This window comes from Rhinopithecus bieti, unplaced genomic scaffold, assembly GCF_001698545.2.
Source record: "Rhinopithecus bieti isolate Rb0 unplaced genomic scaffold, ASM169854v2 scaffold_12859, whole genome shotgun sequence".
Classification (NCBI taxonomy): Eukaryota; Metazoa; Chordata; class Mammalia; order Primates; family Cercopithecidae; genus Rhinopithecus; species Rhinopithecus bieti.
Window position 1 is genome coordinate 1,071,565 of NW_016807388.1, and position 27,342 is coordinate 1,098,906.

The 27,342-nt window shown below is 39.2% G+C and overlaps 1 long non-coding RNA gene across 2 annotated transcripts; it reads right to left on the reverse strand.

Moving 5' to 3' along the window:
- Positions 1 to 1,768: 1,768 nt before the first annotated feature.
- On the reverse strand, positions 1,769 to 26,227 carry LOC108535553 (uncharacterized). Of its 2 annotated transcripts, none has more exons than XR_001887264.1 (4): positions 25,780 to 26,227; positions 7,319 to 7,508; positions 5,950 to 6,072; positions 1,769 to 1,858 (listed from the first exon to the last, which is right to left on the reverse strand). It is a non-coding gene; the product is annotated as an uncharacterized LOC108535553 (long non-coding RNA). The 2 variants fall into 2 exon arrangements; XR_001887263.1 differs by lacking the exon at positions 1,769 to 1,858 and adding an exon at positions 3,839 to 4,068.
- Positions 26,228 to 27,342: the final 1,115 nt, after the last annotated feature.

A 27,342-nucleotide genomic window follows, 5' to 3' on the forward strand; every position in this document is an offset into this window, starting at 1 on the left:
GTTTGTAAATCTGTTATATTATTTATTTGAAATATCCTTGAATGGTACCATGTGCCTAGTATAGGGCCTTACATGGTCCATAAAGATCTCATAAAGAGTTGGAGAATATGGAATTAAATGAATAAATGCATGATGAGGAGAAAATACAAAGTTCTGTCTTCTTGGTAGGTATTGGTCAAAGTAAAAGAAAATTAGAAACATTTTGTATTGAAATCAGCATATCAACTGAGAGACATTGAGATTCAATTCAGATTTAGTTCCAATTAACTTGTTTCTTTTACTCTTAATTTTTTAAAAATAGAGCATGCATGTGGCAACAAGTTCAAATAATAAAAACTAACGTGTATGTATCATATTTGTAGGGAGTCCTGATAGATGGGGGACATTTTCTTAAGCACTTGTCAATGCTAGCTTTTTTGGGGTGTAATTTACTTGAAAGTACTTTGTACATTTAGACATTGTAAGTGCCAGCTTCCTTCTCTCAGTAACTGACAGCTCTGTATTGTAAGGGACCACAGAAGAGTGTCTTATGACATTCCTGGCAAGTTTAATGCTGTCCCTTGTATATAATAGGTGTTTAGTATTTGTTAGTTGAACAGAACAGACAAACACATTGGACTTCACCTGTCTGGGGTTTCATTTATTCTTTCTCGATGAAGAAAGTTAAAAGAGATGTTAGGAATGGTCAAAGCTCAACGTAAAATGAGTGAATTTGTGACAGGGATTTTTGACATGAGTAGTGGGAGATATTTTGAGCTGAGTCAATTGTTTTATCATGTCAGGTGAGCAGCTTTCTCTATGCCTACAGTAAAGGCTGCCTATGACTTCTGTTAAAACCTCTTGTGTGTGCTCTTTCTTTTTAGGGAAAGGCAAAATTGATAGGAGTAGAGAACACAGGGTTTGAATTCAAACCAACCTGGGCTTGAATCCCTTTCCTACTGCTGACAAGCTGCTTTTCACTACTGGACAGCTTTCTAAAGCATCTGGACTCAAAGAATCACAAGAATGAAACACATAGGTATGGTGGAAATCAGAGATAATATGACTTACATGGTATATTATAGGCACTCAGTGATGATTACTGTTTTAATAATTGTTTTTATTTCAGAAAGTCATATATTCATGGACTATTTCCTAGTGTTTGTAAGGTACCTAAGGAATTCTAATGAAACAAACACATTTCATTCTTATTAACAACTTATTTAGATTGGTAAATAATAATTATATGTATTGATAGAGTACAATGTGATATTTTGCCCAATTGTACACTATAGAAAGACCAAGTCAAGCCAATTAACATATCCATCACCTCACCAATGTTTTTGTGGTGAGAACATTAAAAATCTAGTATTTAGCAATTTTGAAATATATAACACATTATTATTAACTGTGACCATGCAGTACAATAGATCACTAAAATTTATAAGTGAAGTAAGCCAGGCACAGGAAGACAAATACTGTATGATTTCCATATAAAAAGTATAAAAGTATAAAAAATATACTTTTTTATAGAAGTATTAAGAGGTCTATTTCATATAAATAGAGAGTAGAAATGTGGTTACCAGAGGCTGATGTGGAGGAGGGATGGGAAAAAGGGAAATTCTGATTAAGGAGTTACAAAGTTTCAGTTAGACTGCAGCGGTACATTTTAGTGACATATTTCAGCCGTCTTTCAGCATCCCAAATGTCGAGTCTGCTCTGACTGTTGTAACAAAATACCATAGACTATGATGTGGCTTGAAGAACAGAAATGTATTTTCTCACAGTTCTGAAGGCTAGATGGCTGAGATCAGGGTGTGAGCATGGTTGGGTTCTGGTGAAGGCTCTTCCTCTTGACTCGCAGATGGCCGACTTCTCACTTTTGTTGTCATCGCAGAGAGAAAAGGAGAGAAAGAAAGAGTGTGCGTGTGAGCATGAGCATGCTAGCACTTGGGCTGTTATAACAAAACACTATAAACTGGGTTGCTTATAAGCAACAGAAACTTACTTTTCACAGTTGTGGGGGCTGGGAAGTCCAAGATCAAGGCACCAGCAGATTTAGTGTCTGGCGAGGGACTGCTTTCTCACAGATGGCACCTTCTTGCTGTGTCCTCACATAGTTGAAGGGGCAAGGCAGCTTTCTGAAGCCTCTTTTATCACTAATCCTATTCATGAGGGCTTCATCCTCATGACCTAATCATCTCCTAGAAGACTCCATGTCCTAACACCATCATCTTGTGGGGGTAGGATTTCAATATATGAGTTTTGGGGGACACAAACATTCAGACCCTAGCAGGAACAGTGGGTTTATGCAGAGGGTTTTGAAGCTTAATGGGCCATGGTCTTGTTTGATTGCTATGTCTAAGTACATTAGCAGGTTTGTCATTTGAATTTTAAAATTCCTTAAAGTGAGAAGGCAGTGAGAGTGGTCAATGGCAGGGTACACAAGTTTCATGAAATTCTTGGACTGCCATTAGTGTCAAGGCAGTACTATTCCCTTACTCTAAGATATTTGACCAGAAGTGAGAGAAGTGGAGGTTGGAGGTTAAGTGGTTGTATTTAAAGGGAAGATGTCCACATATAGCATGGTAGAACATGAGGGTTCATGACTAGACAGAGATTTAGAGAAGGCAGAACACAGAAATCCACATGCGCCTGCCTCTGGCATTTCTCGCTATTGTGAACATGATCTAATTTTGGGCTCACTTCCTTAATGATCTGGAAAATTATCATTAGGTGACTTAGCTTTGAAGTCAAACTATGTTTGTTACCAGCTGCATGATCCTGGACCAATCACAAAACCTCACTGAGCCTCAATTTCTTATTCTTAATAATGTGGTTTAAGGATACCTTACTCAGACAAGGACTACAGATCAGATAAGGTAATGAATACAAGAACACAGAGCAAAGGTTCTTACATATAGTAGGCACTCAATTAAGGTTTATTGACTCTGACATTGAATTTGTTTGCTATTCATCACTGAAGAGTAAGTACCAGATAATATTCATGACTGTACGAGCAGTCAAATGGATATTCTTGACTTCCAATTCTGAAAAGATGACTACTTTATAAAAAGAAAATTAAAAGTTATTTCAATAACCCAGGTCCCAAGTCTCTTCTCTGAAACTCTTGGAGGAAGGTGTATTTAGCAAGTTAAAAACATTCAACTGTTATAAAAGTAATATAATACGTACGCTGGGTGTGATACCATCAGTGGGTCTAAAGAAACATCTCATAATCAAACACATTAATAGTTCTTAGTGGAATGTGTAAATATTTACAGTGAGCGGTTTATACAAAGACCATGAATAGCCTCACACTAGTCCAGGTCAGGTTTTGCCACAAAAGAATTTCAGTTGAGGTCAGGTTTTACTACCAAATGAATTATGAAGAAAATTTTGATTTTTGAAACTTCTTGAAGAAGTTTTGGACTTGCAGGAGGGATTGAGCGTCTGTATTATTAAATAACTTCTGATAAGACTTTTGTAAAGTAATACTGACTTTTCAGAGTTGAGTTCATTGCTATATAACTTGTCTATAGGTGTTAGATTATAAAAATAAAACTTAAATACTGGCTTCCCAGTAAGAAATGCAAATCCCAGGATATTCAAATACCCGGGTAATTCGAGTTTTATGGATTCATGACTATCAAATGATGAGTATCCAGGCTCACAGCCTTACCCAATGTACATCTATGCTGTGGCCTGTGATCTTCTCATGTGTAATTTACGTTATTGAGGTAATAGAAGATCTTACAATGTAGCTTTCATTGGATAATGCTCACAGCAAGGAATAACAGTTTGAAAAGTAATCAGTTAGCTTTTATTTACTCTTTGAGGAATCACAATCAGGCTATCATAAAGGAGTACAGTTGACGTAGATTCCTGTGCAAGTGCGGAAACATTCTGTTCACCTACTCTTTCCAAGCTCAAAAATTTCATAATTGACTTCAAGTAAAAGGCAGACCAAACAGTGCCTGTCTGTGATATTGACAGTACAGAAGAGAAACCTTTGTTTTTTTCCTCTGAGCTCTTTCCTGGATCACAACATTTCCCGGGATGATCTTTACCTGCAGTTATTAAATTTACCTGTTCATCAAAATCAACAGGAAAAAAAAGTCAGATTTTCAGTATACTATCCTAAGAAATTCAGTAAGGGTGAGGACGTAAAAATCCCCTCGTTTGTTTAATTTCTGTGAAGTATAGCTAAGTTTGACAATGAGAATTCAACCTTCGGATTTACCTGGCCTTTCAGGTTACAGCACTAAAAATCCTGTTTGGGAAGAGAAATTCAAAGTACACAGTAGTCAACTTCAGATTCTGGAGGAACCCTACATTTTGAAATTTCCAAAAGAATTTTGAGAATGGAACACTAAAGATTTATTGGATGCAAAGGCTCCCTTGTATCTCTGTTATAAAATATCCTTCCCAATCATGTAAGTTGGGAGCCCAGCTGGTGGGAGGAAGATGTCCTCATAGAGGAGTGGCTTTTGAACTTCATTCTTGTCTTTTTCTCTGGCCTCACGGTGCTCATCTGTGAGGTTCTTGGGGGGAAAATATGCTAGAGGGGGCTTGAGCACAACAACACTCCACATATACCTGGCTTGGTTTACTGCAAAGGCTACAACTCAGATGCTTACAGGTGCTGAAGAGGCAACTTAAATATATGAATTGTTGTGCTACATAGATAATCTGGCAAATTCTTCTAAAATTGGGCAAAGTCCACTTAATATCCAGTCAATCATTGCCAGGTGGAACTGTGAACCTAGTATCCTGTGTGTTTTTTTTTTTAATTTTAAAGATAAAATCTGGGTCTTTATGTGAAATCTTCCAGTTTTTAAGTGAAGTCAATTCTACAACTCTATTAGGTACTATTATTATCTCCATTTTGCAGGTAAGGACACATATTCAGGGAATGTGATAATTTGAATTATTCAGCAAATATTCAGCCTGCAAATTCCTTCTCCCCTAACTAGAGACAATATACATTTCCCTGATCCATTGATGTTGGACTTGGCCATTTGACTTGTTATGACCCACAGAATGTGAGCAGAAGTGACAGCATGCCAGTTACCAGCCAAGGCCAAAAGAAGGTCTGGTGGATCTGTATTTCTGACATTCTGACTAGTCTGCTGGTCCAAAGAGGATATGAGACACACGAAGATAACATGACCTCCACCTCCTTGCAGCTTGAAGCTGAGCCTAGCCCAACCTGGCCTAGACCAGTCAACCCCTGGGTGACCCTCAGATGCATGGGCAAGAATAAATGACAGTTGTTCACATATCTAATTTTAGATAAAATAACAGATACAGTGAGTTTATAACTTGCCTAAGGTTACATACGAGTCGTTGGTTTGTTTAGTCAGGATTTGAACCTGGGTCTGCTAAATCTAAAGCTCGTAACTATTAGTGTACTGACAATGTACTATTTGATAATTCTTAATCAGAGTCATGACCTTAAGATACTAACCTGCCTTGAAATCACTTAAGAAAGAAAAATGGAAATTGCACTTGGGAAAATTTCATTGTTCTTTTATTTAACACTGAATTCTTTGAAACTAATTGTTGTGATGATGTTATATAAGCAATTTGATTGATAGAAAAAGGCTTTGGACTTGTTGTGATTTGCTTTAGCCTCCTTTCCTAAAAAATAGAATTTATGTTACATACATACATAACTATGATAATTATTTCCATCCTCCTAATGTAGAGTGAGCATACACCATTCTTCTAGCTAGACATTCCCCTCCTAACCCCTTTCCTTGGCCCAGGTTGTTTAGGCTCACCTTACCTTACCTTATTAGTTTGCCAGGGCTGCCATAATGAAGTGCCATTAACTGGGTGGCTTAAAACAATAGACATTTATTGTCTCACTACCCTGCAGGCTAGAAGGGAGGTCGAAATTAATGTGTTCTCAGGGCCACACTCCATCTGAAACTTACAGGGGAATCCTGCCTTGCCTCCTCCTACCTTGCGGTGGTTCACTGGCAATCTGTGGAGTTCCTTGGAGTACAGGCACGTAACTTTCATCTCCACCTTTGTCATCACATGGCATTCTTCCTGTGTGTCTCTGTGTCTTCCCAAGGCCATCTCCTTATAAAGACACCAGTCATAGTGAATTAGGGGCCCACTTTACTCAAGCATAGCCTCATAGTAACTAATAACATCTGCAATGATCCTATTTCCAAGTAAAGTTATGTTCTGGAGCGTGGAGCTTTGGAACCTTAACATGCCCTTTTTTGTGGGGGTGGGTAAGGTACAATTCAACCCATACAACCCAGCCTTGACTTGGTTGTAGGAAGAGCCCTCACAGGCTTGGGAATTCTGCTCATATAACTTAAATGACTGTGCCTATGTCTCTTTCACAGGGCCCCCAGCCCACAGCTCCTCTGGGGCTTTATCCTCTGGGTTTAGTGTCGTTCTAGGAACAAAATTGTCTTCAGTAGTAGGTCCTTTCTCATGGAGCTCTCAATTCATTTTTCTCTGAGCAATATTTTTTTTTCCTGCTCACTGAATGAGTATCTTTGCCCCAGGAGGCCAGGCTTTTTCATTACTTGGAAAATCCTTCAAACTCCAAATAAAAAAGAACCACAAGTTAACCATATTTCTATCTATTTTCCCCATATAAGCACAGAAAAAGGCATTAGGGAATAAAACTAAAATGTCATGCAGGGCTGACAGTTTTCCACACTGATTGCCTTTAATGCTAGTTGATGCAGGAAAGATTGTCAGACAGACTGGAGCTCTGGGTGCCAGAGGACTGGTATCCTCTTATCTGGGTCTTCCCTACTGGGCTGTTAAACTTGGTTCCCCTGCCCTATTTGGCTGATTCAAGCGTCAGGTTTTATGTGCCTTTCCATGAGTCTAAAAGGAAGGTCCTGTGAACTGCGGCTGTTTGGCAAGGGAATTGTGCTGTTGGTTTGCTGGTCCACATCACAAGTAGTTCTAGAAATAGCAAAAGTGGAGAGCAGTATACAACGTTTGATAGCACTTAAACCATTTTAAAATATGTTTCTAGATATTATCATATATTCTGTTACTTTTTGTGCACTGGTCTCTGCTGTGTTTATGCTTCCTTTTGTTAACTTGTTTCTGGATATCTCTTCCCCAAGGAACCAGCTTGTTCTCCCTTGTCCTAGGCTGTCCACCTTGCTTGACACAGTGGTTTATCTCAACCCTTTATGCTGATCCCTTTCCCTGGGCTGAAACTATTTTACCTCACTCTGTCTCCCTAGTTCAGAGGGATAGGGGAAAAAATGTTGAATTTTAGTGGAAAGCAGTGGTTATCAACTTGTTCCAAATATAATGAACCCTTTTGATTTTTAATAAATTTGGCTACCTTCACAGAAGGGGCCTTATGCACTCATTTATTTACAGATGCTGTTGCACATTTTGGTTCCAGTATTTGCGTCTTGACTCCTCAGGGTCCTCAACCTAAGGACTGGGAATCGCAGATCCAGAGACTTTAGTGTGGCTTTCTCCAGGCTGTCAGCTCCTGTTTGGTCTTCCTCTGAATCAGAGTATGTTACCTGAAAAGTGAGAATGAAAAGGATTCACTTCTTCATTCATTTATGCATTAATATTTTGATCAAACTTTTAATGAGCATTTTACTGTGTTCTATTGAAGTAATTGTTGGGTATGCAAATGAGGACACATTGTGCCCCAAAGAGCTCAGACTGATCAGGTAAACAGGTATGTAAACACTTCAAAGTCATTCAAATGTACATCAGTCATTTTAGGGGAGTCAAGTTTTATGGTAGGTCAAAAAATAATGTAACATAATGAATCCAAACTTCCTCAGTTTAAATCTTGGCTCCACTTTCAGCTCTGCTACCTTCGGCTACTTTCCTAACCTCTCCGTACCTCGGTTTCTTAATGTGAGATGTGGACATGGTGTATTCAGGTTTCACAGTGTCTGAAACTTAAGCAATTTTGAAAGTTATCTTAAAGAAAAAATAATACAAAATTATGACTGTAAAATTACTCAAAAATTGGTATTTATTTAGAATTGGAAATGATAACTTATAAATTAAAAAATTTTTTAAAGAGCTGACAAATGCCATGAGCATTATGAAATCCAAAAATATACAATCTCATTACTATTAATTATATGCATCTGCCTGATGCATCTCTCTAATAGGGTTTTTTTTTTGTTTTATTTTGGTTATATTTAATCATTTTGTTTAACAACAATTTTATAATATTTTCGTTGTGAGGATAGAAAATATCACATCTTTCTCACAGCATGGTTTGTCAATTAAAAAAATATTGATAGCTTAGAAAAGTATTTTTTTTAAGTTTCACAATTCATTCTTGCTAACATTGAGTGTCTGCACTCTCTCAGATGGTGCTTCTTGTCCTGTGGCAAGCTTGGTAAATCATACCCTTAGAATTTGCTAGGAAGGCTAGCCCAGCAGCTGTGAAAGATGCATCAGAAGCATGTCTACCTTGCCACGCTTGATTCATGCTGCTATAACTAAGCACCAAAGACTGCGTATAAAAACAGATTTTTTCCCCCCGCAGTTCTGGAGGATGGAAGTCTGAGATCAGGATTCCAGTACAGCTGGGTTCTGGTGAGGATCCCCTTCTGGGTTGCAGACTGCTGACTTCTCATTGTATCCTCATGAGGTGGGAAGAGATCAAGCTAGTCCTCTGTCATGGGATTAGGGTTTTAATGTATGAATTTTGGGGCAACACAAACATCTAGTCCATTGCACTACGTTGATCCATTGTTCTTGGGACAGGTCACAGCTTGGACATGGATCCTGGGTCCTACTGCCTCCCAGCAGAAGCAAAGAAACACTTATTTTCAAAAACCAAAATAAATGTACACAACCTCAAAACAGGAGGTTTGTAGCACAATTTTTCTGAAATGATCCTTCTTCTAGTTTTCAATTTTGGTACGGGTGTTAATAGCAAAGTCAGGGATTTATCTGATGTAGAGAAACAGAAACCCATTTAGATGATTAAATTTAAAAGGAGGTTTATTGAAAGTCAACAGTAAAACGTCCCAGAGAAATAAAGTTAGGGAATGCAGAAATGAGATTTGGGAATGAGAAGCAGCAAGGATAAATGGAGACTAACGTGGAAAGCAAAGATCGTCTCTTCTCTCAGGTACCTGTTTTTCTCAGGGCTGCTTTCTCTGTAGGCACTGGCTTTATTTCCTATTTCTGTCAGTAGGCTGACTTTTCCCACTATTCTACGTGCTATGTAACTGTTTTTGAGGTGGCTTTGAATTTTCGTGGCACAGAGTTGACCCTCATCTCCTGTGATTTTTCAGAGCCATGTGCTCAGTCACATCTGTTTTCCTAAGAGAATGGATCTGATTGATTCCTTCTGTATCAGAGGTCCATACTTTGACCAATGAGCTGTGGCTAGAGGGAGCAAGGTTTTGTGGTATGAAACACAGCCATTCAAGCATGTGCCTTCATCAAGGGCTGGGCATGAGCTGGAATTTTCAAAAAGAGAATATGGGCAGGGCACCTATTAAGTATTGGAAACTGATTCAGAGAAAAATGAGTAAAATTCCTTAAAAAGGGGGTGTGAGCATGTACAATTCATGCTCATCTGCACTTCTCAAGCTGGAGTTTACTGCAGTGTGCAAGAGAGATCTCTAAGCCACAGTATGGCTGTGCTCCCTCTTTCTGGATCAGCAGTTTTACACATGGATAATTGAAACTATCATTTGCAGAATTATTATGAAAAGCATAAAATCTAGCTGTTTATAGGCATGACCTCTTGGGTGTATATATTTACACCCACTCTGGGTTCTTCAGTGGAAATATTTAAGAAGCACTAGGTTCATATTTAGGTACTGTCTCTTTCTAAAAGATGGAAACAAACTTTGTTTTCAACAATCAAATCAACAAATTTGTGAAATTGATTTCGTTTCTCTTTGAATTACTCTTTTCACTCATCCAGCATTCATTCATTTATGTGTTTACTCAATAAATACGTATTCAGTAAGTACTATCTACCAGTTATAACAAGACTGTATGGCCCTGCCATCATGGAGCTTACAGAGAGGAGAGGGAGACTGAAAATAAACATGTTAACAAAGAAATATATGATGCTTGGCTGAGGGGAATAAGTTCTATGAAGAAATTGTATTGCTAGGAGTGAGAATAGTAGTGGCTGGAGCAGCAACATCAGAGAAGATGGCCTAGGAAAACCCCTGAGATGGTGGCCTGTGAGTTAGACCTGCAGGGGGAGATGTATTTCGCCCTGCAAAACCCCAGGGAGGAGCTCTCCAGGCAGGCTGAACAGCATGTGCAGAAGCCCAATGCAAAGAACGTGGTGTGTTTGACGAACTGAAAAGCAGGTAGAGTAATGGGAGCTGAGTAAGAGACTGGTTGAGTATGAGGATGAAGAGGTAGAGGGGATGTAGAAGTAATGAGTTTGGGTTTTATCCCAAGTATAATGGAGAGTCGTCAATGAAGTATTTTAAGTAAGAGGATGATTTTATTTGGTTTATGTTTTTAAAAGATCCCTCTAGTGAAGTGTGAGAAAAGATTGGAAAAAAAGCAAGAAAAGAAACTGGGATTTCAGCTGGAAGGCAGCGTGATGAAGGTGAGAAAAAGTGGTCATGTCACAGAATGGGAAAGGAAGCTTACTTGAGAAACAGAATCCACTTTTTATGTGGTGTAACCCGTCAGTCCCGATGTGGGCTCTCAGAAGCAGTCAGAGAGGTTGGGTTGTGAATGCAAAGGCTCACAACCTCTCTGACTGCTTCTGAGATCTGACCTGTGAAAGGGGAGAAGAGTCCCTGCAATGAATGATTTTAATGATAAGGCCTGTATTTAAAGTTGGATAAGAAAGGAAATGGAAACAGAAAGAGGCTGACTGATTTTGAGAATGCACCAGGATCAATTGCAGAATTGTGCACTGTGGGCACTTGAGCAAGTGAACTAAAAAAAATAGGAAGCTAAGGCCAATAAGAAGTATGCCTGAAATTGAGATGTATGAGGTTGTGCAGTTCCTGATGATGAAATGTCAGATATGGCAGTGGGATGGGGTCCTGCAAGAATGTAAGAAAGACCCACTGTTGACAAGGAAGGGAAAGATTGAGGGATGAAAGTTGGATGGACCCTCCACACACCTGTTGAAGTTATTAGGGTTGTTTATGGAGAGAGTGAGTGTAAGCAGGAAAATATCTCAATAACGGAGGGATGTCAGCAGATAACTTCAGGAAGGCTGGATTAGAAGAGTGTCAAATAGCTGAATGAGATGCTTGAAAGGAGCAAAGAAACTTGTAAGTTGAAGGTAAAGCCAGGAGAAATGATCTGTTAGAAACTGTGGGAAAAAGAAGGACACATCCCTTTCTTCTAACCCCAGAAAAGAGGGAAGGATGAAAAAAAAACAACAACAAAAGGATGAAAGGCAAGCAAATTTTATAGGCGACGATACAGTCAAGCAAGAAGATGAAGGGAGCAAGGCAGTGGAAGAGTTTGTAGGTGTAAGGATATTTGCTGATCGTAAATGGACTATTCCAGAGGGCACAGTGTGTGTGAAAGGAAGGAGAGGGGTGGAAGGTTGAACCAGGCTTGGGGAAGTACAGAAGAGGAAAGGGGAAGAGAGCCTGGTGATATGTAATAAGTGATACTAGCAGTTTATGCTTTTGGGAGGGATTGAGGTAAACAGGTTGCAAGACCTGATGGATTGGTCCTGATGCTCTTGACTCTGATCTGGCATTCTCTGTCTGGTGGGATGCTGGATTCCAGAGTGCTGCTTGTGAGGACATTGGCTGCAGGGAAGGGGCCTTCCAATTTGCCTTCAAGACACAGGCAAATGACGGTAGTGAAGACCAGTGAACTTATTCCGGAAGTCTGCTAGCTGCTTCTCTATTATGATTAATCTTCAGGACAATGCTACCAAATAGCTTTTATTATTCCCATTTTACAGAAGCTGAAACTACAGCTCAGACAAGTTAAGAGACTTGGTCAAGATGAAGAGGTAAGGATGGAGAGAAGGTTTTAAACCCAGGCCTTTCCAAAACCCGAGCCTGAGTTCTTTCCCATAGGAAACTTTAACCAGGCTAAAGAACCAGGGTGAGACACAGGAACTTAGACTCTGACTGGGAAAAATTCTCTCTTTGCTTGGCTATCTTTCTTATGAGATTTTGAGCTTCTTGAAATTAGAGACTGTCTCCTTGTATCTAGCATGGTGCCTGGCACATAGTAGGTGCTCAGTAATATTTGATAAGTGAAGGTATGAATAAATTACTTTATGTCATTCCTTTCCTTTCACTTTTCTTCCTTCTCTTCATTTCTTTTTCTTTGTTTATCTTTTTAGAATATCTCCTTGCCTGCTAGCCTCTTTAGGATATGTTAAACTCTCTAGAATAGAGCACACAATTCTTCAGTCTTTGACCCTCCCACTTTTCCAGCTTCCTCTCCCTTCTCTTCCATCAAACTTTGGCTCAGATTATGACTGTATCTTTCAAGTTCCAGAGTCACATCTTGCTTTCTTTGAGTTATTTTTAGCTACTCTCTGATGCCATCCGGGAAGTCCCACATCAGGAGAATAGCAGGTCGATTAGTTCATGGGCATCACCATGAACCCATGGCCATAATTTCCTAGATTTTGTCTCAAAGTTTCTGATTGAGCTGCCTAATGTACCGGAGACAACCCTTAGTTATGCAAGAAAAGCTGTGCTTTTACTCTTTGCATTCTTGTGTGGAATACTTAGAATTATTAGAACACTCATGACTGACCCTGGTGTAAAGGGTACAGTGTATGTATGTGTGTGTGTGTGTGTGTGTGTGTGTGTGTGTGTGTGTGTGTGTTAGAGAGAGAGAGAGAGAGAGAGAGAGAAAGAAAGGTTCATTTGTGGAAGTTATGAATGCATGGTCTATTTTTATTACCTATCCTGAGGCTTTAGAATGAATGAATTCTGCATTAGAAGATGGTTTTCTTTCGAAGTTTTTAGTATAAATATCAGCTAGTCTTGTGTGCTTCTGTTATACTCCAACACCTTTTCCTGTACATTTTCTTTGGGACACTATTGAATATATTTTTCTGCACTTGTGTGCAGAACCTCTTACATCCTTAAGGTGGCAGCAACAATCAAAACGGTATTTAAAGAAAACTAGTTGAATGGGAAGGGAAGTGGAGAAAAGAAAAAAAAATTCTTTCTGAAGTGTTCTATAATCCTCCATTTTCTGCTCAGCAGAATTATATCTGTAGCTAGATTATTCATTATTAAGAGCTTATTTCAGCCCAGAGTCTGTGTATCAGTAGATTAGGATGTGGGGGAAGATTAGCTTCTCACAGCAGGTGGCTAGAAATAAGTTTCTTATCTGATCATTAAAATTGGTTATTCATGGTTTCTTGATCATAATTATTAATTCTGTCAAGGACTTTTGCATGTCGATTAAATTTTGGTTCTTGATATGTAATATTAGAAGTCAGCTCCATGGTACCAGTGTTACATTAGCAAGGCAGAAATGACTGTGTGTCTGTGTGTGTGTGTGTGTGTGTGTGTGTGTGTGTGTCTTCAATAGTTCTCAAGTGCCTCCAGTCCCCAAAACTTATTTTTGAAAGTATTTAACAATTTTGAGACTTCAGTAATGACAATACTATTAATAAATAAAACACTAGCAGCAACTTTTTATTGTTTACTATGCATCCTATACCTCTGTTGTCTATTTTTATCATCTCCACAAACCTAGGCAATTGATGTCATTTTTACTTCCATATTAAACATAAAGAAAGTAAAGAGTCAAAGGATGAAATAACTCCTCCAACTTTACAGAGCTGGTAAATAGTGGAGCTGGTGGGAATCCAGGTATTTCTCACTCCAAATCCCTGCTCCACTACCTGTCAATAAAATGGCTTTTTGTGAGCTTGGTCCAGGAATAGGATTCCTAAATTAATATGTTGTCACAGTTTAACAAAATGAACACAGTGATCTGAAGACACAGAGATTTATTGTTTCTGGCAAAGTCAAACCTAAAGAGAAGAAACAACAACTACTTTTTTTTTTTGAAAACGTGTTAGGTGATTTTCTTTAGCTATACAACTATACATCAAACAAGGATTTGAGTGTGAGGCAATGTGTTAGAACATTGAGTAAGACACAATCCCAGTTCCTGCAGGAAATGTAAATAGTGATAAATGTGTAAGCAAAGTCTATGGAGACTATGGAAGAAGTGATTTATTTTGCTTCACAGAGGAGGGCCTCTTGCAATAAACTACAGAAGGGTCCAAAATGGCTCTTTCAAGAAAAAAATGACATCTTTCCTCAGTTACCTCCACTCCACCCTAATGTAAAAGCATTAACAATAGCTTTTTTGGTAATATGAGAAAAGTTGGTAAGATAGAGTAGGAAGTCTTGTCCTACTGGCCTCACTTTGCAGAGGAATGCTTGTGAATGAATTCTGAAAGGCAGGAACCAACAAAACCTAGGATGGGAGTTGGGGTGGGAAATGATAATGGGAGGTGGTAAGGGGATGGTAAGTTATCATGAAATTGTATAAGGGGGGCATTTTGATTCCAGATAAAGCAGAATCCCAGTCATGATACTTGAGTTTTAAAATCAGAGCACATGTTGGGCATCGTGGTTCACTCCAGTAATCCCAGAATTTTGGGAGGCCGAGGCAGGTGGATCACCTGAGATCAGGAGTCTGAGACCAGCCTGGCCAACATGGTAAAACCCTGTTTCTACTAAAAATACAAAAATTATCTGGGCATGGTGGTGCATGCCTGTAATCCCAGCTACTAGGGAGGCTGAGGCAGGAGAATTGCTTGAACCTGGGAGACAGTGGTTGCAGTGAGCCAAGATCATGCCACTATACTCCAGCCTGGGCAACAGAGTAAGACTATATCTCAAAAAAAAAAAGAAAAAAAAAGAAAGATCAGAGCACATGTTCACCCACTAATTCACGTTTTATAGATTACCAATCTGATGTCAGTTTGCACTTTACTTTGAAATTAGGACTATCTATATGCCTACCTATTGAGGAAATACTTGTTTCCAGAAACTCTAGGTTTGATTATGTAGGACAGAATCTTGTGGACCCAACCTAAAGTAAAAGACAGGTGTATGGGGGAATAGAGCATCTGGCAGATCACTACATGCTGAAGCCATGAGTATAATAGAAAGGTTATTCATACTATCACTACATACTCAGGCCATGACACAGAAATACTATCCAAATATGTTTTTTTAGGTAAATCGAAGTGTCTTAATTAGCATAGGAGCTAATAAGCTAGAGAGTGAGAAGAATTGAGGGGTTATAGTGAAGACAGAAATATCTATTTTCTTTAGTTGGAATAAAGAAGAGGCACAGTGAATTCTCTATGTATTCACTCACTCTTTCATTCATTTTATTGAACCCTTAGATGACACTTTCTATATGAAAGTCCTAAATAAGTAATAACTCACTGATTTTAATAAAAATCTGACAAGGTACACATTGTTATCACATACATTTTATGGAGAACTGAGTTACATAGGTATTGAGTAACTTCTACAAGGTAACTGTATTAGTCTGTTCTCACACTGCTAATAAAGACATAGCTGAGACTGGATAATTTATAAAGGAAGGAAGTTTCATTGACTCACAGTTCAGCATGGCTAAGGAGGCCTCAGGAAACTTACAATCATGGCAGAAGTGGAAGCAAACATGTCCTTCACATGGCGGCAGCAAGGAGAAGCGCAGAGCAAAAGGGGGGAAAGCCCCTTATGAAACCATCAGATCTCATGAAAACTCACTCACTATTAGGAGAACAGCATGAGGGTAACCACCTCCGCGATTCAATTACCTCTCCCAGGTTCCTCCCACAGCACATGGATATTATGGGAACTACAATTCAAACTGAGATTTGGGTGGGGACACAGTCAAACTATATCAGCAACATAGCTTCTTTCACCATATTTATTTATTTTTTGACAAACAAATTTATCCTGAAATGGAGTGGTGACCTTTTTCTAGTTTCATGCAGACAATTAATTTTTAGATCATCACTCTCAGGAGAGGAAAGACTTCACAGACCTAAGCATCTGTTTCCCCAGCCCAACACTGGCACAGACCAATTGCATGTTTTTTTTTTTTTCTTTTTTCCTTTATGGCATCAGAAAATGTCCCAAGAACACATATAGCTTATGTATCTGAGCTCCCGAAGCTGGAGTGGAATACTGCCAAATCCAAACTGATAACAACGTCTGTCTGCTATCTCTCATGTCACTAGATGCCTTTCACAGTTAAAATCACACCATGCACCCCATACAGCTCCAAGCTCACTAAGCCTGTAGACCTTGCCTCACTGCATGTGCTGCACACAAACGTGATTTCATAGCCAGGGTCCAAACACGAATATGGAAAATGGCCAGTAAGGTTATTAAAAAGGAATGGCCTAGAGAAAGCACAGCTAATCACCATCCTGCTGGGTGAGAGTGAGAGACCAGCAGGGGCTGAGACTTTTCTTCTATTTTTAAATCAGGAGTCTGAGCAGTAAACCCATGTCTCCATCAATTCACAGTGCTGGTCCACAGAGGATGCACGTGCTGTGGACCATGGTGGCAGCTGAATGAATTGTTTGGGCTGATTGTCCTTTCCTCTGTCTGTCTCTGCTGCCAGGGTAGAAATGTTTAAAAATACACTGTCATTAAGGGCATTTCAGCTGCAGGACTGGAGTGGCTGGCATAATTGTGAGCTTCCTGAGTCTCTGGGGCTTCCTAAGTCTTTGGCTGGTTCTTTCTTGCTCCTCCACACTCACGGTCCCCGATAGTTTTGAATGAAATGTTATGTTTCTGTTGTTGATAACTGTTAGCCAGTTCTAGGAGGTAATTGAAATGATCCTGTATTTGCACTGGAGAGTTTGTATTTGTGCAAACTGCTGCTGAATTGCCTTTCACTGAGGATACAGAATTTGAAAAGAGCTTTTCCAGTTGCCTTTATGACACTTACATTTTGACTCTAGTAAAGTATGAATGGACATCTGGAATAAACACATTTGAAAGGGGTTTACTACGTGGTGGCCTAAGTTTTTTGCACTGGCCATTTATAATTCTTCAACTTGATCTTTCTGTCCTTTGGTATTTGGATTTTTGTGTACAGTGAGGGGTTTACCACTGTGAAAGGGCAGGGAAGCTCATATAACAGTCCTCTGCAGCTTTTTGAGGCTTTTGTACATTGTAAGTTTAGAGACAAATAAATAGTTGATAAAGTATATAACACATTAGATGTGACCAAATATTTATGCTATTTGTAGAAGACCCAGTTTATTTTTCTCCCCAAATCTGCTCAGCCCTGTGCTTGACTGTTAGACAAAGATCCTTTGCCATTACTCCTGTTCTTTCCTCGTCTCCTAACACCACAAGCTGTCTTATCTGCTCCCACAGTGAGAACCAGGTTCCAGCACAGCCCCTTCCATGCAAAGACTATGTAGGCTTTGGTGCCTCGGTTGAACTAATCAGGCCCATTGGAGATGTAGTGCCTTTCACTACTTCTGGACTTGTGTAAAGAGAAACAAACTTTGAGGCAAGAGAAATGGCTTTCCTTGAGACTTCTGGGAGTAGTCAGTTTGCACAATCTGAGAACATGGGGCAAACTGACCAATGAGAGAAAGGAGACAGACACCACTTAGCAGACAAATTTCACATCCTCTCTTCAGTTTGCACACAGTGGTTCCACAGAGCCTCTCTAGAGATACCTTACATGACTGAGAAAATGGCTTTGTTTTTTTTCGTGAAGGCCAGTTTAACAACTTGGCACCATGTAACTGATTTGCTACTTTTCTGCTTCACTTCCCTTTTCCTCAGTCTTGCTGCTCTGAGATTGCTCCTCCCAATATAGTATTAGTATGTAGATATGTAGACCTTTTTTTTTTTTTTCTAGAGAACCTGGCCAAGACAACATGGGAGAAGGACTCTCCACTAAGATAATCAACTATACAACTATAATGAAGGTACAAGTTAAAGATAAAGGAAAATACAGAGAATACCTCAGGGTGAATAGAAGGTATACCAAGAAGTGAGTAGGGGAAGGTGGTTCCTTTTGAGAAAATAGGACAGGGTGAGTTGAGAGGAACAAAGCTTTCTCATAGTTTTTCAGGGTCAAAGAGGAGAAGAAGGTTCATCCTAGCCAGTGGAATTCATAATTTTGGATGAAACAGAAACACACACAAATTTCATGGACTTAATGTAGATTTATTTTTAACATCCTATATGGTTCTACCATTCTCCATCTTGTAGGTATGCAATCTGGAATCCTTGGGCTCTAGGGTTTCAGGGGCTGGGGCTGGAGAAGATAGCTAGATCTGGATCTAGAACTAAAAGAAGACCACGAGCAAGAGGGAGAGAGCAAGAGAGGAAGAACATCAGCTCTTCACTACCTTACCCAGAAGTAACACATGCCCCTTCTCCTCAGTCATTGGCCGGAATTAATCCCACTGCCACAGTCTACCTGCTAGGGAGGCTGGGAAATGTAGGGGAACACACAGAGTTCTGTTGAGCACAGATGGCCTCCCAACGAGGCTCAGCAAGAGAAACTAAGCGAGGGAGGGATGCAAGTGGGGTAGGGAAAGAGATTCATACCAGAAGAATGAAAAGAAGACCTTCAAGAAATGTAAAAGTGGGAAGAGGGAGAAGTGTGGGACCTGAGACAAATATCTGTTCTGAAGTAGAGGACACAAAGGGGAAAGGAAAACACTTCTGAAGGAATTTTGGAGGATTAGGCAAATTCTTAGATCAAAGGTGAGAGAAAGTCCAGGGAGTTGGGAGAGGACCCCTGACAGATATTAAGTGATGAAGCCATGGAGGAAGGATTTCCACAATGAGACAGGGAGGGATGCCCTGGAAAAGATACCCGGTGACCTGGTCACAAAATAAGGCAGAACAAAGAGTAATATAATATTTCTTAACATAAGTAATATTGAAACAACTCACAGACCCACTCCCTGTGTTCAGCCTAAGACAGTGAACAGATGATTATTTCCAACTGCTCACATAGAATGAATCCACATTTCCGTAAGGACTCTCCAGTTTAGTTCTGAAAGGTCATGAATATGAAGAATCACTTACAATTTTCAGGTGTAGATGTCCAAGGTGATGTGAGTTGGGTGAGGCACAGGTGCACTTCACATCATAAGAAAAAAGAAGCTGGTTGCAGATTGCAAAGCAGTCATTCATGGGCTATTTGATAGGCTGTGGTGAGGATTCAGTTAAATGGCTGACACATCCCAAGTGGTCAAAATAGGTTATTTTTGGACTAACCTTCTGAGGCCTCTGTTTCAGAGGTTAGGAAATTGAAGCAGGGGAATTGGAAAGACTCATCTGTAAAATCGTAGCTCACAAAAGCACACAGTAGTGGATGCTATCACTTAGTATAGGGGGTTGGGAGGGTGGTCATTACAGACCTCCTGGATGACATTATACTTAAGCAGAAAGGTGAAGGATAAGGAGTTCGCCAGGCAAGGAAGGTAAAGGTAACAGATGACAATTCTGGTAGAGGGGGAACAACAGATAAAAACACCTGAATTCAGGAATGAGTTTCATGCAAGGTGAGTGGAGTTTCATCATGGCGAGGAAGAATGGTCTAAGACAAAATTGGAGAGGAAGACAGGCTTAACAGGGTTTCTTAGGTCATGCTATAGTCAATGAATCCTGTGCCAAAAGGATGCTAGGCCACTAACAGGCTTTAAGCAGGGTAGTGGCATAAGGGACTTGTGTTTTATAAAGATTACTCCCAGTGTAATATGGAGAATGGACTGGGGAGGAGGGCAAGTGAGAATAGGAAGAACAAGAAGAAGACAGGTGTAGTTCTGATGAGGTTATACTAGGGGTACTTTTTCCCTTGACCTTTCTCTCTTCATTTGACAGATAGGTCTACTATAATTTCTTGTGGTAAGACTGTAAATCCTAGTAATTCACTTTATTATTGAGGCTGTCTGTAAGACAATCAAAAAACTATGCTATATGCTCAGAAAAATAATGAGGTCTAGTTTCTGGTATTACTTCTACTCATACCCCTCAAAGGTACCCAATGGGAGGAAGGAATGCTCTTGTTCTTTTTTTTTTTTTCCCTTTCTAATTTTGCTGTCATGTTGCGGTATTAGGCTTAGCATTTGTACAATGGTTCACAGTTTTTCAACACCATTTATTAGCTGTACTTTCATGTCTTGTATTCCTTGTAGGAATCTTATAAGTAGGTATCAAAACAGCTTTTAGACTTGAAGAAAAAAAAAAACTAGCAAAAATCACCCATCTTCCCAACTTTGTATGTTCTAAAACAGTGGTTTTCAGTGATATACTGGGTAATCCACAAACATCTCTAAATCTTGATTTTGGTCATTTTTAAAATAGTTTGCCTATGGTTATAATTTTATATTTTATACTATTAATGTTCCCAATTTTGTGACACAATTTAATCTATTTATTAGTATTCTGAATTTTTCTAAGCCCATACTAAAGATGATCATCTAAATTGCACTGACTTAAGCCCATAACCGTTCATATTGGCATTTCCTGTCCAGGTCATGGTTTCCATCATGCTCATATCACCTAGTAGCTGTGGTCTCCAGGTGGCATAAAATACTTCTTTTCTCGTTCTGACCTCCAAATGTGATATGTGCTCCCTGAGAAGTCACTTCAACATGACTAATGTTGCCATTACTGAGGGTGCCAACTGTGAAAATACCAACGTCTCTACAAAGAATTTCAGGTTGTAGTGCTCCACATGCCACCAAACCCCATCGTTGGTTTCCTGCCCCAGAGTGTGAGAATGTCTTCTTTTCTATCTCTTCCTCTGCCTTCAAACTCAATCCTCTGGAAAATATTCCTACAGTTTTTGTTACAGGGTCCTCAGTCTTGGGTGGCAGCAGAAGAAATACTTTTCCTCTTTTTTTCACCTTTATCATCATATCAGCATCTCTTCCACATGAGTCCTTCCTTCCTTAATTTTTTTCCTCCTAGATGGAACAGGTACTACTCGTTAGTCATTAAGGCTGTGGATGCTGGTGCTGAATTTCCTGATTTCAAATTTCTATTCTACCACTTACTTGCATTGTAACTTTAGAAAACGTACTTCACCTCTCTATGCCTCAATTTACTCTGTTACATGGGAATAAGACTTGCTAGGTTTGTTGAGAGGATGCAGTGAGTTAATACATGCAAAGCACTTTGATCTGTGCTTGGCATTATAAAGTCTTTAAGAAATATTAATGGCTATTGTAGGTCTAGACCTATCTGATGTCTCCGATGGCTAAGATCAGGCATCATCTATGAATTTATGGATCATCCTATACACTCTCCTTATTTATACATGTGAGATAAATTATTTTCAGATTAAACATGTTATGCAGCTAAGATAAATAGTTTTAATACTTCAGAAAAAGTTAGCAAAGAACCAAAATGTGGGTGTATTTTGATGCTTATCACATATCACTTTTATCTCTTCAATTTCCAGGCCATAGACTCTGATATCAGAATTGTTTCACACAACTAAGGGACATGGCTGTTTCTCACTGCCAGGCAGGCCAATAACTAGAAAAAGACACCAAGAAGGAAAAAGACACCAAGAAGGAAAAGGACTTAAAACTTAAAGGACAGGACGTAAAACACACATCTAACTGATAAGAACAGAAACAAAAGCGTGTTTAAACTAAAGATAAAATGAAATGATGAGAGTTTTGGGCTTCAGCCACATGAAGTCATGGAGCTTTAATTCTTGATGGGCAGCCTGACAAGACATTAAATGAAATTCCAGAAATCTGGGCTTTCTGCCAAAAAGGATTTAGAACTGGAGATTTCTGATTCAGCACTGCCTTCCTGGGGAAGAAGAACACTGAGATCCATGTGTTTACTTCAAGGGGCCATACAAGGTCCTTTGCCTCACTTTGAGGTGAGAAACATGGGAAAACTAGATGCCACATGATGTAGAGGAAAGTGCTTCTGATCTTGGCCAGCCCTGGGTTTAATGCTTTTCCAAGGTGACATTGGTAAGGATTGCTAACCTGGCAGAGCCTCAGTTTCCTCATCAACAGAAGAGAAAAATTAATTTTGGTGATAAAGATATGAGATGGAAAGAGGGCTGAATTATCCATTAGATACTATAGGCAGAGTGCTTACTGCCTATGATATTTTCAAGGGCCTTTTAAGATGTTTGAGATATAAAATATTTTTTCTCTTAAGTTCTAAATTGAAATGCTAGAAAATTAAAATTGAGAGTGATTTTGAGACCACAGTTATAAAAGTCCTTTCAATCTCTTAAGTGCCACAAATTATACAATGTCGAATGTGGGTCCATTTTAATAAGTATAAAATGATATCATGTGGAGTATCTAAAATTAACAGGCTTAGGAAGAGCTCTGGGTAATAAATAGCAGGGTGTTTGGAATGTGTTCGGTACTGAATTAATGCCAATTCTTTTTCGCTCTTTTTTCTGCCCTGAAAGTCTTTTGAAATCAGGAAGGAGGTACAAGGTCACATGACTTAAGTCAAATGTTATACAGGTAGTCAGTATGATAGTGGGCATGCTGTAATTAAAATTTTATTTTTACTAATTTTTTCATTTTATTGTATGCTTACCATGTGCCAAGCACTCTTCTAACTCACCTATATTAACACATTCAATTCTCACGATAAGCCAGTGCAATAGATAAAGCTATAATCCCAATTTTATTACAGAGGAGATTTTATGCAATTTGCAAACGTGACACAGCAGTGGAGCCAGGATTTGAACACGAAGATTTTTACTATGGAGCCCAACTTCATCTACTAAATGGTAGTGCATTTGGGACACAGGATATCTGGATAGATTACAAGATTATTCAGTAGATATGCACTACCACAATGCTTTGCTTATGTGTATCCTTCAGTTTTGAATTCAGGGAGAAAGCAAATATCCTGAAATTCTCTCTCATTGTCACAGCATTCAGGATGTTGGTTACAGGTAGAATTTGAAATCTTACAAACACAGTACACAGGGTTGGGATTAGAACAGCAGTTTCTTATGTTTGCCAATATGGGGATGGTCATGTAAACTTCCAAAACTTCATATACCCTCCTGTCATTGTGGTACTTTTGTTAAGTATAATCTGAAAAAAATACGTAACAGAATGGAGCCAAGTAGCAAATGTGTTTCATTTATGCAGTTTATCATGGACAGTGCTGAGAGCAAATGTAAATTCTTGGGACATTGTAATAATTCTGTGCCCTCTAAGAAGTTATGGTGAAATAATGAACTGCAATATCATACAGATATTCCCATTAGCCAGGTAGGGGAGCATGTAGAATTTTGCTGATTATTTAAAAGCAACAAAATTTCTTTGTTATTGTTTTCTGAACAAATTACAAAAAGTCTCAAAGGTATAAGTGAAATGAGCATATAAGCAAAAACTATGCACTTAAAAGAAGATGATTGCTAAAGTGAGAAAAAAGTACTCCTGTACAAATGGGATATGCTTTATCTGGAAAATGAAGAAAATCCACTGAACATATTGGAGGCTCTTACGAACATTACAATTTGTTGCTTATTTCTTAATGAGTCAGAAGCTAGAGGAGAGGTTCTGTCTCAGAACTGACTATATATTCTACATAGTTTCTAAATTTTAACACATTTAACTATAAAAGATTCCTATTTCAAATTGTATTTTCAGTAATTCCCAACTAATTTATTTGCTTACTCATGAAGTCTGGTGTTAAAGAACTTCAATGTAATTTGCTAAAAGTTTCTTTTCCTTAAAATGATTCAAGCCATTTTTAAGAAATTCAACATTATGATTTATCCTAAGAAAATAATAGGGGATATGCATAAATATTTTAGTGTAAAGATAGCATTATTTGTAATAAGCAGTATTTGAAAACACCTGAATGATTATCAATGGGATATTAATTATTGAGCTATAGTATCTTCAGGATATAATACTATGCAAGTGCCTAGCCTGTAGTCCATAGAAAAGAGATCCTGGCTGGGCACAGTGGCTCATGCCTGTAATACCATCACTTTGGGAGGCCGAAGCAAGTGGATCACTTAAGTCCAGGAATCCGAGACCAACCTGGGCAACATGGTGAAATCCCATCTCTACAAAAAATACAAAAACCTGTAATCCGTGCTTCTTGGGATGCTGAAGGTGGGAGGATCATTTGAGTCCAGGGAGTGGAGGTTGCAGTACACCAAGGTTGTGCCAATCCTTATTGGAATGTAAAATTCCCGGGAAGCAAGCATGAGGCAAAAGGAGTGAGTCAAAGGATGAGAAGCAAGTGCAAGGTGTTATGTTGCTGTACTAACCACTGTTTTCCTTCAGGCACGTTGTAGTGGGAAACTGCCTTGGAATAGGTCATCTGAAAAAAGACTTGAGAAAGAATTTACCTCTTGGCTCCAATCTCTCTACCATTTACTTCTGATCAGAGTTCATCCTCCAGGGGGTTAACTCCCTCCCACTTCTGGATTTTATCCCTGGCTCTTTATTCAACCAATAGGGAAGCCAGATTCCATGTACTGGCTGTGCTTCATTCAATTTGGAAATGGTGAGAGGAGCCAGAGACTCTGGGTTTTAGCTGGTTGGTTCCTGTAGAATCATTTACCAATACAGTGGCTGAAGATGAGCAGACAAGTGAGTGTCAGGAGACATTTGTGGCTGAGGGTATTTGGTGAGGCATGTAAGATATGCCCACTAAAAGACATAAAACCAAATTAAAAATAAAGCATTGACACATTCACTATTTAATGGCAAAAAAGAGGCTTAAATGTATATGCAATTTGATACTGTTTTTTATAACTCTACGCACACTTATGTGGAGAGAAAGAAAGAAGAGAATATTAAAAAGTCATACAACAAAACTTAATATGCAATTATCTTTAGAAGACGGATTCAAAACTGAATGTTGGGAGTTTTATTTCAGTGGGATTTTTCTGTGATTTTCAAGTGTTCTGTGTTGAACATCACTTTTGCTATAAAAATAAAGTATAGTTGTGAGGAGAGACTCGACTGTAGAGTAATTCAATGTGTAATGTTACTTATAATAATAACAAAATGGAAGATGTAACATGGATGGAACTGGAGGACATTATGTTAAGTGAAGTAAGCCTTCCACAGAAAGACAAACTTCACATGTTTTCATTTATTTATGGGAGCTAAATATTGAAACAATTGAATGGATGGAGATAAGGAGTAGAATGATAATTACCAGAGCCTGGGAAGGGAAGTGTGTTGGGAGGGAAGTGGGGATAGTTAATAAGTATGTAACATAGTTAGATAGAATGAATAAGATCTAGTATTTGATAGCACAACAGGGTGACTACAATCAACAATAATCTATTTTGAATTTAAAAATAACTAAAAGAGTATAACTGGAATGTTAGCAACACAGAGAAATGATAAATGCTTGAGGTGATTTTTTTTAAAAAAGAAAACAGACATGGTAGCCCCAATAATAAAGATGAAAACCTACTGATTCAATAAAAACATTTAAGGTGAAGAGGAGCAAGTTGGCATAATAGCATTATCCGGCACTCATCCCCCCTGCAGAATCATTCATTTAAACAACTATCCACATGTGAAAATGCCTTCACAAAAGCTGAAGACACCAGGTGAGAGCACCTGGATATAGCAAAGAAAAAAGAAAAGATGCATTGAAGAGGGTAGGAGGGCAGTTTTATATTGTCACCCTTTCCTCAACCCCATAAGACACAGCATGGAGAGAAAGACCCTCCATGTGGGGGAAGGAGAGGGAAGTGAGTATTCGACTTTACCTCAGACACTAAAACCAGGCCCACCCCAGTAAAACCAAGTGCCAGGTAGACCCCCATAGCCCTAAACTCCAGGCCAATACCTATGAACTGAGCCTCTGTGCTCACCTCATGCCAGGCTAGGTCCTGTAGCCTCAGGCTCCAGGTCTTTGTGGTGGATTCAGTCTCCAGACCATCCCACTGCTAGGTCAACCTCAATGGCTTCATGTTTCAGCTTGTCCTTAGGTCTTGACTGGCTCCAGTGGACTCACATCTAGGCTGCCACCATCAGCAGACTAACTCTAGGCTGTCCCAGGTTCCAGGTTTCAGCCTTGTCCCAGCACCAGGCCAATCCTAGTCATCCTAGTCATGAGGCCAACACACGTGGACCCCAACTTGCTGGAAGCTCCTGTGGATACAGCCTCCAGGCCCACCCACTACTGGGACAGCCCCTGTAGGCCCAGCTTTCAATCTCATCTGAGGACCAGGTCAGCCCCGCTTGCCTGAAGGACTGGACATGTACCCATGGATATAGCTTTTTGGATTGCCTAGTGCCAGGCTGGGTTCTGTGGCAGGGTCCAGGCCAATCCCAGGGTCCAGGCCTGTCACAGTAGGACCTATTGTTAGATCCAGGGTCCAGGCTTGTCACAATAGGACCTATTGTTAGACTGGCAGTCACCACATACACTGCACCAGCTGCCAGGCCTACCTATCTGCCGACCCAGGCACCAGACCAGCCTGCCCGAGGACTTCAGAAGCAAGCCCACCCAAGGACCAGGCCAAGTAGCCTGCTCAGAATCTGTGGACAGGCTGACTAGTGAAGGGCTTTCCCAGAAAAAGCTAGTCTGCAAGTCTCTTCTTGTTCAAATGTGCAAACACCAAATAAAGGCAATTAAGAAACATGAAAAATGAAAGAGACATAACAGTACCAAAAGAACACAATAGTCTCCCAGTAACAGACTCTGAAGAAATAGAAATATATAAACTACCTGACAAAGAATTCACAATAATGGTTTTAAGGAAGGTCAGCAAACTCCAAGAAAATACAAAGAAACAATACAGTGAAATTAGGAAAACAATAAATGACTAAAGGTAGCAATTTAACAGAGATATTAAAATAATTAAAAAATGAAACAAATACTAGAGCTAAAGCATACAATGAATGAAATAAAAAATTGTAGTAGACAGCATCAACAACAGAATTGACCAGGCAGAAGAAAGAATATGTGGACTCAAAGACAGGTTATTACAAAATATATAGTGAGTAGGAAAAAAATGAAAAGGAGTAAAGAGTGTTTGCAGAATTTATAGAATGGCATGGAAAGGGCAAATATTTGAATCTGGGAGTTCAAGAAGAAGAAGCAAAAGAGAGAGTAGAAAGCTTATTTTGAAAAATAGCAGAAACTTTTCAAGTCTGTGGAGTAAAAGAGTAAAGATTTTGTAATGCACTTTAAGTTGTTGTTGACTTAAAACAGCCTGTTATAACTGTAAGATTTGTTTTTGTAAGCCTCATGGTAACCACAAAGCAAAAATGTATGGTAGATACACAAAAGATAAAGAGTAAGAAATCTGCACATACCACTTGGAAAAAGTCTTCTGAACACAAAGGAAAACAGCAAGGGAGGAAGAAAGTAACAAAGAGCCTACAAAACAACCCAAAAACAATTAAAAAAATTAACAAAATGGCAGTAG